This window comes from Strix uralensis, chromosome 8, assembly GCF_047716275.1.
Source record: "Strix uralensis isolate ZFMK-TIS-50842 chromosome 8, bStrUra1, whole genome shotgun sequence".
Lineage (NCBI taxonomy): Eukaryota > Metazoa > Chordata > Aves > Strigiformes > Strigidae > Strix > Strix uralensis.
In genome coordinates this window covers 22,251,500-22,265,856 of record NC_133979.1, presented here as the reverse complement: position 1 = coordinate 22,265,856, position 14,357 = coordinate 22,251,500, and the positions used below count along the sequence as shown (strand labels likewise).

Sequence of the window (14,357 nt, the reverse complement as noted above, 5' to 3'; positions counted from 1 at the left end):
AGGGTGGAAGCTACAATCTTAGTGTGGGATAGATCTCAAACTAGAGTGGTTTTGTACAGTCTCCATCTCCTGTGCAAAAACTTACTGCCTATGACATCAATGTTATTCTGCTTCCCCACACTACCAAATCCTGCAAACTCAGAAAAAAATAAGGCAGAGAAATGTCCTTATCTACCCCTTACATCAATGACTGTTATATTATTCTTCCTACAGGTGCATGCAAAAATATTCCTATGTCTGAAAGTATAAGAGCCCCTGGGACTGGTTCCCAAGCAAGAGATGACAACTTCCAAAGAACCCTGACATCCTCCCACAAGAATACACAGGGCAAGAATAGGCAGGATCTACAGCTGTGTCTAATACAACCAAGTGACATTGGATTCACCACTTCTTCTGACCCATTTTTTCCCCATAGGAATTCATATTACTTAGCAGATCCCATACTAGCATAGCCCTGAAGTGATTCATATACAACACAGTTGGAACAGGTAAAAAATATGAACTGTTTCAGAGTTGCAAGTGATTCATGAGCTAAAGCCTGGCTCCCGTAGGGCCAATAAACATCTGCAAGACAGTGAAAAATTATATGGATTTTCACACATCTGCTAACACAAAGACCCTAATGCTATATGCTTAAGCTTATGGATACCTTTTGTGCTTAACTCTCCATTTTGCTTGTGATGCTTCTTTTTGCTTAGTTTTCGTATGCTTTCTGTATTTAGGGTATTTAATCTGGCACAGAAATTACCCCTAGACTGCACAAGACCATATGCCACGCTTAGAGAGCAGAGCAAATACAAATAAGGAGCTTTCATCTAATCTCTTCTTTAATTTGCAATGATCTAGACCACTGTGATCTGAAGGAGTACCATACCACCAACAACATATAAAATCAGAAGAAGGCTGGAGAGAGCACACCTGCTACATCAACTAGATTGCACCTGACTTCACTCAGATATAAATTGTGACTGGACATGATATGGGCAGCTTATCACAGGGCTCATAGAAAATAAACATTTTTCCAGCAATTACTTCTCTGAAATGAATAGAAGAAACAAAATGATACTCACGATCTGTGCACTCCACTGCTTTTAACTGGCAAAAACTATCCCCAGGTTCTTATAAACAGACTCAGTCTCAATGTTCCCAAAATACTGGCTTGATAGCTGTTAGTCTGAGCCTAAGAGAGAAACCAGAAGACAAAACTGCACTGGGTCTTATACACACAATTAAAAATGGAGAGGTAAAATCATCAGCTTGGCACAACAGGTAAAAAGTAAGACTTGAGTAAATTCTGCATTGCCAAAGTATACATGGGTAAATTCCAGCTAGTTGTACTCATTCTTTGCGCCACCTGAGGTTCCATCAAGTTTAGCTCATACATATTTTCTGATGCTACTTCATGATAGCAATACAGCAGGTAAGCTTTTGTGCAGAATAACTGCTTCTTTGAGAAATCTTCTCAAACAGCATTTGTACCCTAAGAGATGGTCTTTGTTCAATTCTCACTATGACTCAGATGCTGAGATATAACAAAGGCAACAAAAACATCAACACTGGAATATTTTCCAGTATAAGGGATACTTAATCATCATCTGAACAATTAAACTAACTTTTAAGATCATCATAGATTATGCAGAGAAAAGAGGAAAAGAGCAACAATCATATCCTAAGAGGTTGTTTCTTCTGCCTGAAAGTGACATTGCACTTTTCTAAGGCTGTGTTACTTAGATAGAGCTCGCAGCCATTTATACGTTATATATGTCATTTACACTGAATGACAGTGAATTAAATGTCAGCAATAGGTGTCTGCATACAAGCAAAACAAGACTCTTGGGAACAGCATACTGAAAATTAATGACAGGTAACTATCAAAAGATTTCTAAATTTCAAGTCAGCTCACCATCTGTAATTATTAAATGCCTTATCTGTAAAAAAAAAGAACTGTAAAAAAGAACTAAAAAAGGCTGTGCAACAGGGTTATATGACAATACAGCAAGTCCTTGCTGATTAAGGGTTGACTGGAAATATTATAAACACAATGCTATGGGAGTACTCTTGCATTTTCAGCTTTAGTTGGTTGAAACTCAAAATGTATAACATAATTCAAAATAATACAAATTTAGTAAGGCATGTGTTTTTAGGATGTGCTTAAGGTTGGGGCTTTTTAGCCTAAGCATGTAATGAGAAGTTAAGAAAATTCATTTTGTTTTGATTTGTTTTGTTTTCTGTATTGTTTTGTCACTCAACATTTTTGTTTTAGTCACTTTCCCTCTTTTTATACCTCTGTTCACAGTCCGTCCTCTTCTCTTACCTTCATTCCCCTTCCACTGCTATGTGTATTATTAATAAATATCTGCAGTGTAAACATTTTCTAAGCTACCACTCCAAACTTTTAAAATAATCTGTAACTGACCAGGTCAGAAAATATCAGGACCAATAGGAAAGATTTCCTTCTAAGTGATGTTTTCTTACTTATCAAACAAACACCATTTTTCCTCATGAAGACTGAAAACTGTTTAGCAAAAACATGAAAAATGTTCCATTTAGTCTTCCCTGTGTGTACATAAGTTCTATACATACAAAACCAAAATCATATAAACAGTTTCATATGCAACTTTTCAATGCAACTGTATATTATTCTGAAGACTACAGTCTGAAGCTCTGAAATACAAATAGCAAAATTTTACATAAGTGCTTGTAATATCTTCTTTTACTAGCTTGGATAGCTGTGCCATCTTTACAAATCTTTGTTGTCTTATGAAAAGGTTCTTAAGAAAGCACCTACTGCTTATATCTGATTTTTATCTTATATGAGTGCCTTTGATCCTGCTTTGATGTTCTTGTTTCAGTCAGTCTCACAGAATGGGAGACTCAAGTCATGTTAAAATCCATGTTTTTAAAAGCTACCATTTAATGCTTTGGAAAAAGGGAAACTGTTAAAACACTTAGCAATATTTCTGTAGAGCATTAATTAAAAGAGGTAGTTTTTAATTTTCAGTGTAATATAAATATATTTTGAAGAATTAATTTTCTAAATCTATTTAGGCAAAACATTCTCTCAGTTTAGAAGGATGAATAATAAAATCAAGAGCTTCTAGTTCACTGTTTTCAAACAATCAAAATTTGCAAAATGTGTTAATTTCATTTAGGTGAAGACAATTCATTGTAGAATTACATTTTGAACATAGCTAACCACATTCCTATAGAATCTAACAGAGTAAGGGAACAATATCCATCTGCTAGCCCGGTCAGGCTGCTGTTTCAAAGGTAATGTTACTCTTCTATTTGAAGCATAACTCAAAAGCATTTGAACACAAATGATAGCTACAGGCCTATAAGGTAATTCAGATTCATACTATATTCTAATATATTTTGTCACAGACCTACATAGTATACATATAGGCATCTACCTATTTGAAAACTGATAAATTCCAAATACACTTTTCCCAAGCATTTGTACACAGAAATTGGATTATTTAACAAGGAACCATCAAACTGATGTCATCAACTCCAACTAAAGATTTTCCTATCTGCAGACAGCATAATAAGAGATTAAGAACCCTTCTCTTTCAAAGTACGCTCATCTTGTCCAAGGACTTCTCAGTATCAGATGTGTAAGAGATTCCTTTGGCCATGACTGGTTCAGAAGTAAACGTATGCTGATCACCTAGCTAGCCAGTCAAACAGAACAGTAAAACATAACATCCTTTCTCTGAGGACAGTGTTAACGTAGGTCTGTCCTCTGTACCGCCACTAATACTTTCTTCCCCAAAGCCAGTATGAAATTAATTTCTTTGACACATCTATCCCTCTCTTAAATTGGTTGAAATTTGCCAACATCTAATTTCAAAAAAATAATGGAAAGATGAAGGAAGGAATAAACAATGTGACTGCTTTTTTTCACCCTGTAGGAAACAAGACCAAACAAAACAAGCTAGTCAACTCAAAGACTTTCCAACATAGTTCATCTCTTGTCAGTCGGTTACTGTCAAAGCAGTTCTCTAAAAAGCATCTTTTTTTTTTTTTTTTTTTGACCATTATTTTCAAGTATTTACCATTTTGTTGATCTTAAGCCTCATATCTTGCCAACAGAAGTCCTATGCATGTTCCTTGGCAGATGGAAACAGCATCTTCTCAACTAACGATTCAGGGCTTTGTCCCAGCCCCTGTCAGAAGTTTGTCTGGAACCATTGTATGTCTTTTCTGTGATTTCTAGCATCCAGCTATTAAATTAAACAAATAGATGCCCACAGCAAATATTTTGTTAACACAGTAAGGACTTCAGTAACTTTCCAGATAACTAATTCACATACAGAATTTGTAAGCCATTATAGATTTATAAGCTTTTATCATTCTCTTCCTGGTTAATCTCTCAGTTCTGCCAAATCAGAAATTTTCCTTCTTTTTCATACTATGTCTAACTGCATTAAAGTATGAAATGTCTATGCACAAAAACTGACTATAATAATTTGAACAGTTTTGGCCATTTCTATAAGGTAAACAATTTCCACTGCAATGGATTTATATGCAAAATATTCAGTACTATGGCCCTAGACAGTGCCAATAACCTATAATTTGACTGTAAGCATCTCAGCACAGCTGAGTGACAGCTATAATGGAATCATATTGAAAACTTACAGTGGTCCAAACTGTTGGTTTTCTTGGCTGAATGAATTAGCCAAAACTAATTCAGTTTAAAGTCTGCCTGTGAAAAGATTTTTAGACTTCCTGGTCTACAGGTAATTGTTTTTCTTCCTTCACATTATTCTGCTAATGTTACATTAATATTCTGAGCTGTGGTTTTACACTGGCATTTATTTTGCAACAAATCCAAACGTGAGAAAGCAAATGTTTGCCTTTAAACACAAATAAAAGAAAAATACAAGTTATTATGTGAATAAAGCTTTCCTTTCTCTCCAGTCTTCTTTAATCAATTAAGAAACTAATATACTTGTAGAAAGAACAGGAACACCGATTTGTGCACTGTATTACCTAAATCCTGTCAAATATATCATAATAGTTTGCTCTTGACTTTTACAGAAGATCCACCTGAACTCACACTCCATATTAACTGCAGAAATCAATTAGTTGGGAAAATACATCCTATACTACAGGAGTTATGTTCTCAAAGGATAGGTGTAGAAGGGAAGCCTCTACCATATGAGACACAGAATGGAAACACAGTGTGATCCCTTTCTGACTGTGGTGGTTTTGCTGGAGGATGGCAAGAGAGTAGAGGCCCTATCATAAGAGTCTCGCAGTAACATCAGGCTCTCTGTGGATTCAGGTTGAAGACTTCAATTATAACTAGTATATCCAGAAGGTATCAAAAAAGAGGATGCCAGACGCCTTGACACTGAGCTTTTGAATGTGTCTATCACCTGGGCTTAAAACGTGAATTGTAGAATGCTCTCATCCCTGATGAGATGTTCATCACATGTGGGTCGGTTTGTTTTTCTCTCGTCTTGGGACTAACAGATTTGAAATTCTGCATATCTATATTCAAATCATTTAATAAATGATTAGCAATGCTTCCCTAACAGTGTGGGGAATATGAAGTCATCAGAAATGACATTGTAGGGCTGCAAAACAAACACCAGAAGCAGAGTTAGCCCTTTGAAAATTTGCAGTGCTCATTTTTTACACCATTCGATCTGACCTACTTAGCCACTGTGACTTACAGTACTCTTTCTGCTGTAAGAAATGCTTTCCACCTCCACTGTGACTTACAGTTCTTTTTCTGCTGTGAAAAATGCTTTCCACCTCCACATGCACCCTCCTGGTCATTTGCCTGGAATGTTTCAAATATCCACTCAGGTCATGTCAAAGATCGGCTTCACAGATCAGCTATGAAGCTCTAGGACATCTACCTTTATAAATTCTCCAGCCAGTTTCAGGATGCAGCTTAATTGTCTTGCAAAAGAGTCACATGCAATACTGGGGCCAGGATTCGATGACCCTTCCATTCCTACATTCCTCTTGTTTAAAATCCATCACTGAAAATTTGTCATTATCTATGTTATTAATTCTTGATCTTTAAATACTCACTTTGAAAAATTTTGGTCAGATTTCAGCTGTTTGACATAACTTTAGAAACACCATACACTCTGGCTTGGGTGTCTTCTCCAGGAAATTAAAATATAAGTAATTTCCAACAGGTTTGGAGCCAAACAAACGATCACACTAAAAGCACTAGCCAAGAGCAATATCTAATTCTGGGCTTAACTCTAGATATTAACCAGTAAAAAATAGTATTTAATGCATGTCTATTCAATGTGTGCACAGATACACATCACCGGTACAACATCCCAAGAGCCTTAAGTGTAATAAGATACACTCACAAAGCATCATTGTTGATTTCAAAACCTAGCTGAAGGTTATGCACAGACCTTTGAAAAGTTCTAGTCTTTTCTCCATTACAAAAATGTATGGTGTAAAACAGTCCCATGTTATACTGACTCTGTTAAACTGTCAAATATTTCAGTAAGACAACAAATAAAGCTTCAGAATAAAAAATAATAATAAAATAAAAACTAACAATATATGTATTGCTCGATAGCAGTATTCACAAATATATGGCTGAAAAAATTCTCCTGCTGTTTATTTAAATGGCCTGTACATCTGCTAGAGCCAACCTAAGCATTAGATTGTCTGCTAGATAAGGAGAGATGTGAATCAATGAGCAAATTACTTGAGCCACTGCACTGCCAAATTGGAATCAAGAGTGACCAAGTGGGAAAGTACATTATAGTTGCAAATATCTTCTGCATACACACCTAACATAAAAATCTGCAAGATGCAGGTGACTGCCAACACGAAGATGTAGGCAGTTCATGACAAAAAAAAAAAAAAAAGCAAAACCAAACCCTATTTCTTTTTTGTAATACTGAGAGAAAATTCCAAAACAAAATTGTATCATTATTTGAAATGCAGTAGTTCTTACGATCCTGCTGTGGTTCTAAGTGGTATAAGGTACTACAGTGTTATCCCACTTTTTGATCCAGTGAATTCCAAACTCAGTGTGCTTATCTTTTAGAGTTGGTTGAAAATTAGGGAAAAATCACATGCATTTTAAAATGCATACTGAAACAAATTAGTTAACTTTTTTTTTTTTACAGTAATAATTTCCATTTTATAAACAAGTTTTACTTAGAGTTTGGAGGGTACTTTTTGATTTTGTATTGAGAGTTAAAAATGTCACAACAGAACTTTTAAATAAAATTTTTAAATTATGTCACAACCTGACTGAAATGAGCAATCAAAATTATTTATACAAGAATCAAAATGTACCACAACCTAACAAGCCAGATTAACAACATAAAAATTTAAAAATATTCTGCTGACACACAAAGTAATTAATCCACTGAAAACTTTCATTAAAATCTTTTAAGATGGAAATATTTTTTTAAAATAATCCTAACTCTAGAAAAAAAGAGTAATTCTGACAAATTTCAATCAATAGTAGCTGTTTCAAGTTCAACATACATATTTCTCAAACCATTTATACATAATTTTAAAATACAGTGCACACTGTTACTTGTACTCATACTGCCAAATTAGCCTCAAATTATTTTTTTTATATAATATTCCTTCCCAGGTCACTATTTAAAAACATAGCATGATATAATAGCTGGGGTTTTAATCATTACAGAGAAAAAATATTTCAGCTATTCTTCATCTTTTCACACAGAACTTTATCTGAGAAGCATTATTAAAATGACAGGCTTCACTGGAAAATTAAGGAATTAAAAGGAGGTGCCTAATAATACAAATTCCACAAAAGCTATTCATTAAAGATCTTCAAAAATTCTCAGAAATATGTCTTGCATAAATTTTGACCAATTCAGAATGAAACAAATGTCAAAAATATCAATTCTCCATGAAACAGAAATTCAAAAAGTTTCCATTTGTTCTCTTGCAAATGTCAATATTTATCACATAGTGATAGCAGCAATCCAGTACACACAGGTATTTTCATAGTGCTCTCAACTGCCTTTTCTTCACTTATGAGGTCACTGGCAGATCAAAATTCATGGATTACAAAAATATCATTATGTCTTCCATTTTAAAGTTGCATTTTCAGTACCAATTGCAAATATGGAAGTAGGATACAGTATGATTTACAAAGGAGAGAATATTAGTTATACACACATACACAGCCACAAACTTACAAAATCAGTTTATATCCTGTTCATCAGGACTTCACCATCATTGTCTACATACTTCTTCATGAATATTGCAAGAAGCAACCATGCCTCAAAACAAGAATAAGAGTAATTTTGGGGTCATATTTTCTCCTGAAACATCAATCTTCTATTTCCATCCTACCGAAAAAAAGTTTAGGGATGAAGAGCAAGCGAACACAAAGTGGGTGCATAATTCAAAATTTAATCTCAGTAAAATGAAGCTCTTCAGTAAATCAGTCACTCACCTGACACCTTTCTTGTCTAACATGTTAAATTGGGCTTAAGGAACATCGTACTCTTCACAGATATTTAATGTTTAGAATGGGGATCTTACAGCCTATTACCTTACACAGTTCCTCCTACATTCTGAGAGACCCCTACAGTAGTAGGCTTGTATTTACCATCAAACTCCTTAATCTTCTGGAGAAAACCAGTTGTCAATAGAAAGACAAGGCAAGCTAAACCTAAGTAGGAACTTAGTATGAGACAGACATGACTTTATACAAGTGTGGAAAAGTCTAGAACTAATATAAATCAAGATGTAAACAAATACCTTTTTCTCTGAGACCAGAAAATCACTTAAAAATGGGGGAAAAAAAGATAATTGAAACATTCTAAATAACATTCTAGATTTTGTTTTCCGTACCCCATTATTCCTGCTTCTGCAAGTCTGACAAGAACACTAACAACAGAAAACACCACCCTTGCAATCTCCTGTGTAGACTGGAAAATCGGGGGATTTTTCTACCTGACATTGTCTTAGACAGTTATTATATGCCTTCATTGCTCATATTCAGGGGTTTGATAACATGGCATCTACACCACACTTGATCTGGTCTTATACAAAAAATCAGTCAAATTCAGAAGACATGAGTATTGCTATTGAAAAGTCACACGTAAACATTTGCTTGGTCATGGCACTTTATATTTTTTTGCATGATCTGTCATGACCTAATTCCCAGGCCCTGATCCTGGTACCACTCAGATGTGCATGTGTGGAAATGTTAAATCTGTGCTTTAATGTTTTAAACACCAGGGTGCTGAACTGCACTCTACTGGTTTTATACTTTTTCCTTCTTCCAACACAGTTGTATTCTAGGAGGAAAGCGATATAATTTCACAATTAATTCCTACCTGCTGTGACAGTGCCCCCTCAGGGTAATGATGATTTTTTACATTAACACACTGAAAGCTTCCACTGTGATTGACCTTAAAGACACTGACAAATTAATTACTTTGCTAGTCAATATGGCATAGCAGCTTAAAGATTTGAGCAGATACCCAGCCAGTTAACATGCATGCTGTCATCTGCTGAATATGACAGCAAGGGATTTGTACTACTCTCTCTGAAAGAAAAGCTGTGTAGAGCCTTCCAAGAAATATGTTACCAAACCCCTCATTCATAGCTTATTTCACAAGTCAAATAAAGACTGTTCTGTAAGAGAACTGGTAGTATCCTACGTTTCCTTGATCCACAGGTTTAAAATGAAAAAGACCATCTCAGAGAATTCATTAAAGCTTTGGTTTTGAGTCCACTGCCTAACAGCTGGAGCTAGGGTATATTCCAAAAGATCATGAGATTCCTGTGAACACTCATGCAGTGCAGATGTGAGCAAGGGAGTTCATAGTTTATGTACCCCACTGTCAAGACCCAGTGTTACCCTGATTTAAAGAGCTCTCCTCTGACTTGAGATTAAAAAAAAAGTGGCAATAAAGTATAAGCTGAAGTTCTTGCAAAACAATGGTCAGGGGCCAGCACAGAAGAGTCAATTTAAAAAAAAAAAAAATAATTATGAGAAAGCTTGATACCATTCTTACAAAGACTACAGTTATCTTCTGAAAGAAAGCGAAGACATACCAAAGCTCCATATATTTTTTTTTTCTTTTTGATTTTTCAATAAAACCACGTCAAATTAGAAAACTGATTATTGGGACACTACTGTTCCTGTAAATAAAAATATACATCAAAATGGTCTAAAATGATATATATACATAAAAAATGTATGTATATATACACACAAAACCATATAATATACATCATATTGGTCCGAAGATATATACAAACGGGAAATACAGCACCTATTTTTTCTGATATGTTGAGTGATAAGAGAGGTGGCTCGAAGTCCAGCACACAGCAGAAGAGGCAAGCCAGTTGTGCAGATCACCACTGTTCACACTGATACAGGATCACAGGATCATTCAGGCTGGAAAAGACCTCAGGAGGTCTCCAGTCCAAATGGCTGCTCAAAGCAGGATCAGCTGTGAAGTCAGAGTTGAATACTCAGAGTTTTATTAAATCTGGTCTAGAAAACCTCCAAGGATACAGACTGTACTACTTTTCTGGGCAATCTGTTTCACTGTTTGACTGTCCTAATGGTGAAGAGGGGTTTCCTTATGTCTTGAAACATGGTATTTACAGCTTTTACACCTCCTGAATATCAGATATGGTAGGTATGATTCACTTTTCAGATACACTAGTTGTAAATGAAGGATAGCTGTCCAAAAGACCAACAAAATTACTGGGATGTAAACCACAGTATGAGGGAAAACAAGATCTTTTGCTTCAAAGTGTAGTTTTATCATGGTTCTTTATTATGGATTATTTAATCCAGTTATTCCCTCTAGAATTTACAAATGGGCTGATATCCTACAGAAAACTAAAGAAAATATTTTAAAATTTTCTTTAAAGAAAAAATACTGTGTTTACTTTGACCAAGTATCATAGCCAAAGCTATGAATGAGTGGAATTGGAATGAATGGAATAATTTCATCTGTCCTGTTGCTGCTGTGCAACAGGATAGGAGTAAATTCAAAACAGAAGCCAACTCTCAAGCATTTGGGGTAACACTGGACAAATGGAATACGATAAAAAGGGGATAATATGTCCCACATGCAAATTACAGTCTCCTAAATTTAATACTGTAATGAGAAAATAGAAGACAAATGACACTACATTGTGGAATTCAAAATTTGCTGACCTGTTAAGTCTACCCAGTGCAACCCTTAGTGAGCACACCTATACTGCTTCGAGACTTGGGACAGAGCTAGTTTGGAAGTTTCTTCACTCGTGATAATTAGTGTATAACCTGGATAACCTCCTCCACAGATTAACAAGAGCAGATACTATTTGATAACTGCCAGGAGACACACCAACTTACTTTTTAGAAAGACTTACTTTAGAACCTAACAAATGTGTGAAGTAAACTGAAATACCTTTTTAAAATATTTCTCTTACTAACATTTGTCTTTTAGAAAGCTGTCTCCCTACTTAAACTGATCTCAGAGAGAATACTGACACATACTTTTCACAGCCATGATCCTACATCAGTATTCAAAATCTAATCCTACAGAAGCACCAGGGGAATGCCAGTAAACATCAGTTTAGATGATTTCTTTTTTTCAGATCAGTTATATTCTAGCATCCAGCTGGAATTAAAATATCAGACATGTCAACTAACAAAAAATTATCATAACAGTTTATGTCATCAGCCATAACAAGCGTTCTTCTTGACTACACGGGACATAACCACAAATATTGCAATAGTACCACAAATAGCACCATACAACTAGGTTCTTTTAAAAACTGAAACTGATTAAAAATCAAAGCAATGAACTACTGTATTACAGAAAACACCCACCTCTTAAGCTCATTCATCTTTATGGCAAGTTCTTACGCAAACTTTTCTTTCTCCATTCCAGCAGAAATTTCTGCACAGAAGACACATGTGAGATACTAAATACACTGATTCTTCATTTGGGGAAAATATCAGGTATGGAGGTAACATTCACAATCTTAAAATAGAACAGAACATAGAATCCATCAGAATGTTTGCACCATAATTTAGAATCATGATCTAATCTTTCTTCTAAGTACTTGCACCCTTAAGTGATTATGACAAAGACTAGTATTGCAATTGAACTTTTAGTAGTGATTCCTTGTTAATACTTTTACTATTTTGAGAGCCAGACCTGCAGGATGCTGAGCCCCGGTGAACTCTCTAATGATCAACAGCTGAGGATACTTGGGTCCTTTCAATTCCCACAAACATGTTGTTACACAGGATTATTGCAAGCAGCCTCTTTACCGTGACACTCTGGTCAATAAATATCCATATATATGCTATATAGGACAAACTATTTTTGCTTGCATATAAACTTTTAGAGAAGTAAAATTACTATCAAAATAAATTCATAAATGTGTCATCATAGAGCATACTGCTCTGTCTTTGTTACTTTTGCAGTGTGTATTAGCAAAGTACATTATGTTCTAAATTAGAAGAAATATTTAATATTAAAACATTCTACAAATTCCTAAGACTTAGCTGGGGAAATAATTTTCTGATCTTTTAGGGTTTTTTTTTTAACTTTTTAACTTAAAATTTAAAGTTTTTTTAATTTTAACTGTGACTTGACAGGCTGCAAATTATCTATTTTAAGAGGCAATATCAAATTTTAAATTATGCCAAATGAATATTTTACTGTTTAAAAGTTATATTATTCCTATTGACATTGAGTAATTGTACCTTGTTTTCAAAATCTGTCAGCCAAACCAAATTTCTATTAAACTGACTAGATTTTACTATCTGCACTAGAATTGTGAAATAAAACATATTTCAAAGTTAGTTCTGCAAGTTTCACTTATTCTATGTGATCGTGCAATTTTGAGAACAAGAATACACTTACTGTCCTTGTGATCTTTTAAGAGAGGATCTTAATCCTTAAACTTTCCAATATTCAAAATTACAAAAGTCACACATAACCAATAACACACTTAAAGGCCACTCTGATGGGGTATGTTGTATTGTACTTGTCCATATTATAAGGGGGAAATACCAGAAAGCTTGTGAGCAGAGTTCCATAACCTTCTAAGAAAAGTAATTTTGGTAGATAAGCATTCTTCATATACGCTGTCACTTTCACGGAGAATGCCATTCCTACATTTCAAACTGATGAAATCTTTAATTACATGCTTTCATTTCTATTTATACAGTAACTTAAGTATAACTGATTTGTAAATCTAAAAAGACTATAGCCATATGGTGTTTCTTTACCAATTAAAGTTCAACAAAAGTAAAATCTAAATATGGATCAATTTTAGAGAAAGAATTGGAGATCTGAGAGAGGTGCTTAACTCATTGGTTCCCTATTCAACCTGTCCACCTCATCCAGTACCTAAATATTTCTGTATATCTCAGAAGCCAGTAACCATTATACTGATGCACAGCTGCCTTCACCTACAGTACACTTCACACTGGCATTGACAGTAAACTCACTGGGAATAACATTAGTATTACAGTTCTTCAAAAACTTAAATTTTAACTATTTTCAGTGCACTCTTTACAGAAATATATACAAAGAAATGTAATTTTCACAGAAAGGTTCCTAAAAAAACACCGAGTAACAAAAATTCTTTTAGAAGATTCACTTTAAGAGAGCAGGGGGCAAGAAAAACATAAACTGCTGGATTTATTTTCAACAGTTCTTTAGTCACCTTTCAATTTTCATAATGTACAGAAAAGCAAAATACATTTTTCAGGTATTAGTAGGATTTCAAAAACTACTGTGTTGACCTAATTGTAGCATTCTCTTTAGTAAATTAATCATCACTAGGGCAGTTACACTGATAAAACATGTTTCTAAAACCTCATTTCAATATTGTAACTAACTAATATAGCAATGTGGATTAGGAAGTGAGGTTGTAGTATTGGCAGATTCCAAAAAAGACAACTCTCCTTACGTGACTGATAACTATAAAGTATATTTCAATCAGATGGCAAAATCTATCCAAATATAAGCAAATTTAATTATTTACAGTAGTCCTGAATTTTGTCCCATATCTGCAATATCTCTGTATTTTATTTAACATCAACATATTCTTCACTGGCCAAATTAAATGAATTAGTATTTTACTGATTCTTCTATTCACTTGATTTAACAACGTTTCAAGCAATCTGTTTCTCTCACATTCCTTACAAATGTAATCAAATATAACATCTATCATAAAAGTTTAGCTTCTGTATCATTGATAGCTTAATTTTGGTTTTATCTTTTTCTCTCTTTAGTCTCAGTGAAGTACCAAAATCTCTTCTATAATGAAAGACACATTTATGCTCTCCAAGGACATTTCAGCTCCATTAAAGTCAACAAGGGTTAGTATTCAACCCCTCT

General features: G+C 34.5%; 1 long non-coding RNA gene across 1 annotated transcript in view; it reads right to left on the bottom strand.

Moving 5' to 3' along the window:
* Positions 1-11,951, bottom strand: part of LOC141946594 (uncharacterized) — a 36,900-nt gene extending 24,949 nt beyond the window's left edge. The window contains exons 1-2 of the long non-coding RNA XR_012629882.1: positions 11,828-11,951; positions 1,071-1,180 (exon numbers count right to left, since the gene is read on the bottom strand). This is a non-coding gene — a long non-coding RNA (uncharacterized LOC141946594). The remainder of the gene's footprint in view (positions 1-1,070; positions 1,181-11,827) is intronic.
* Positions 11,952-14,357: the final 2,406 nt, after the last annotated feature.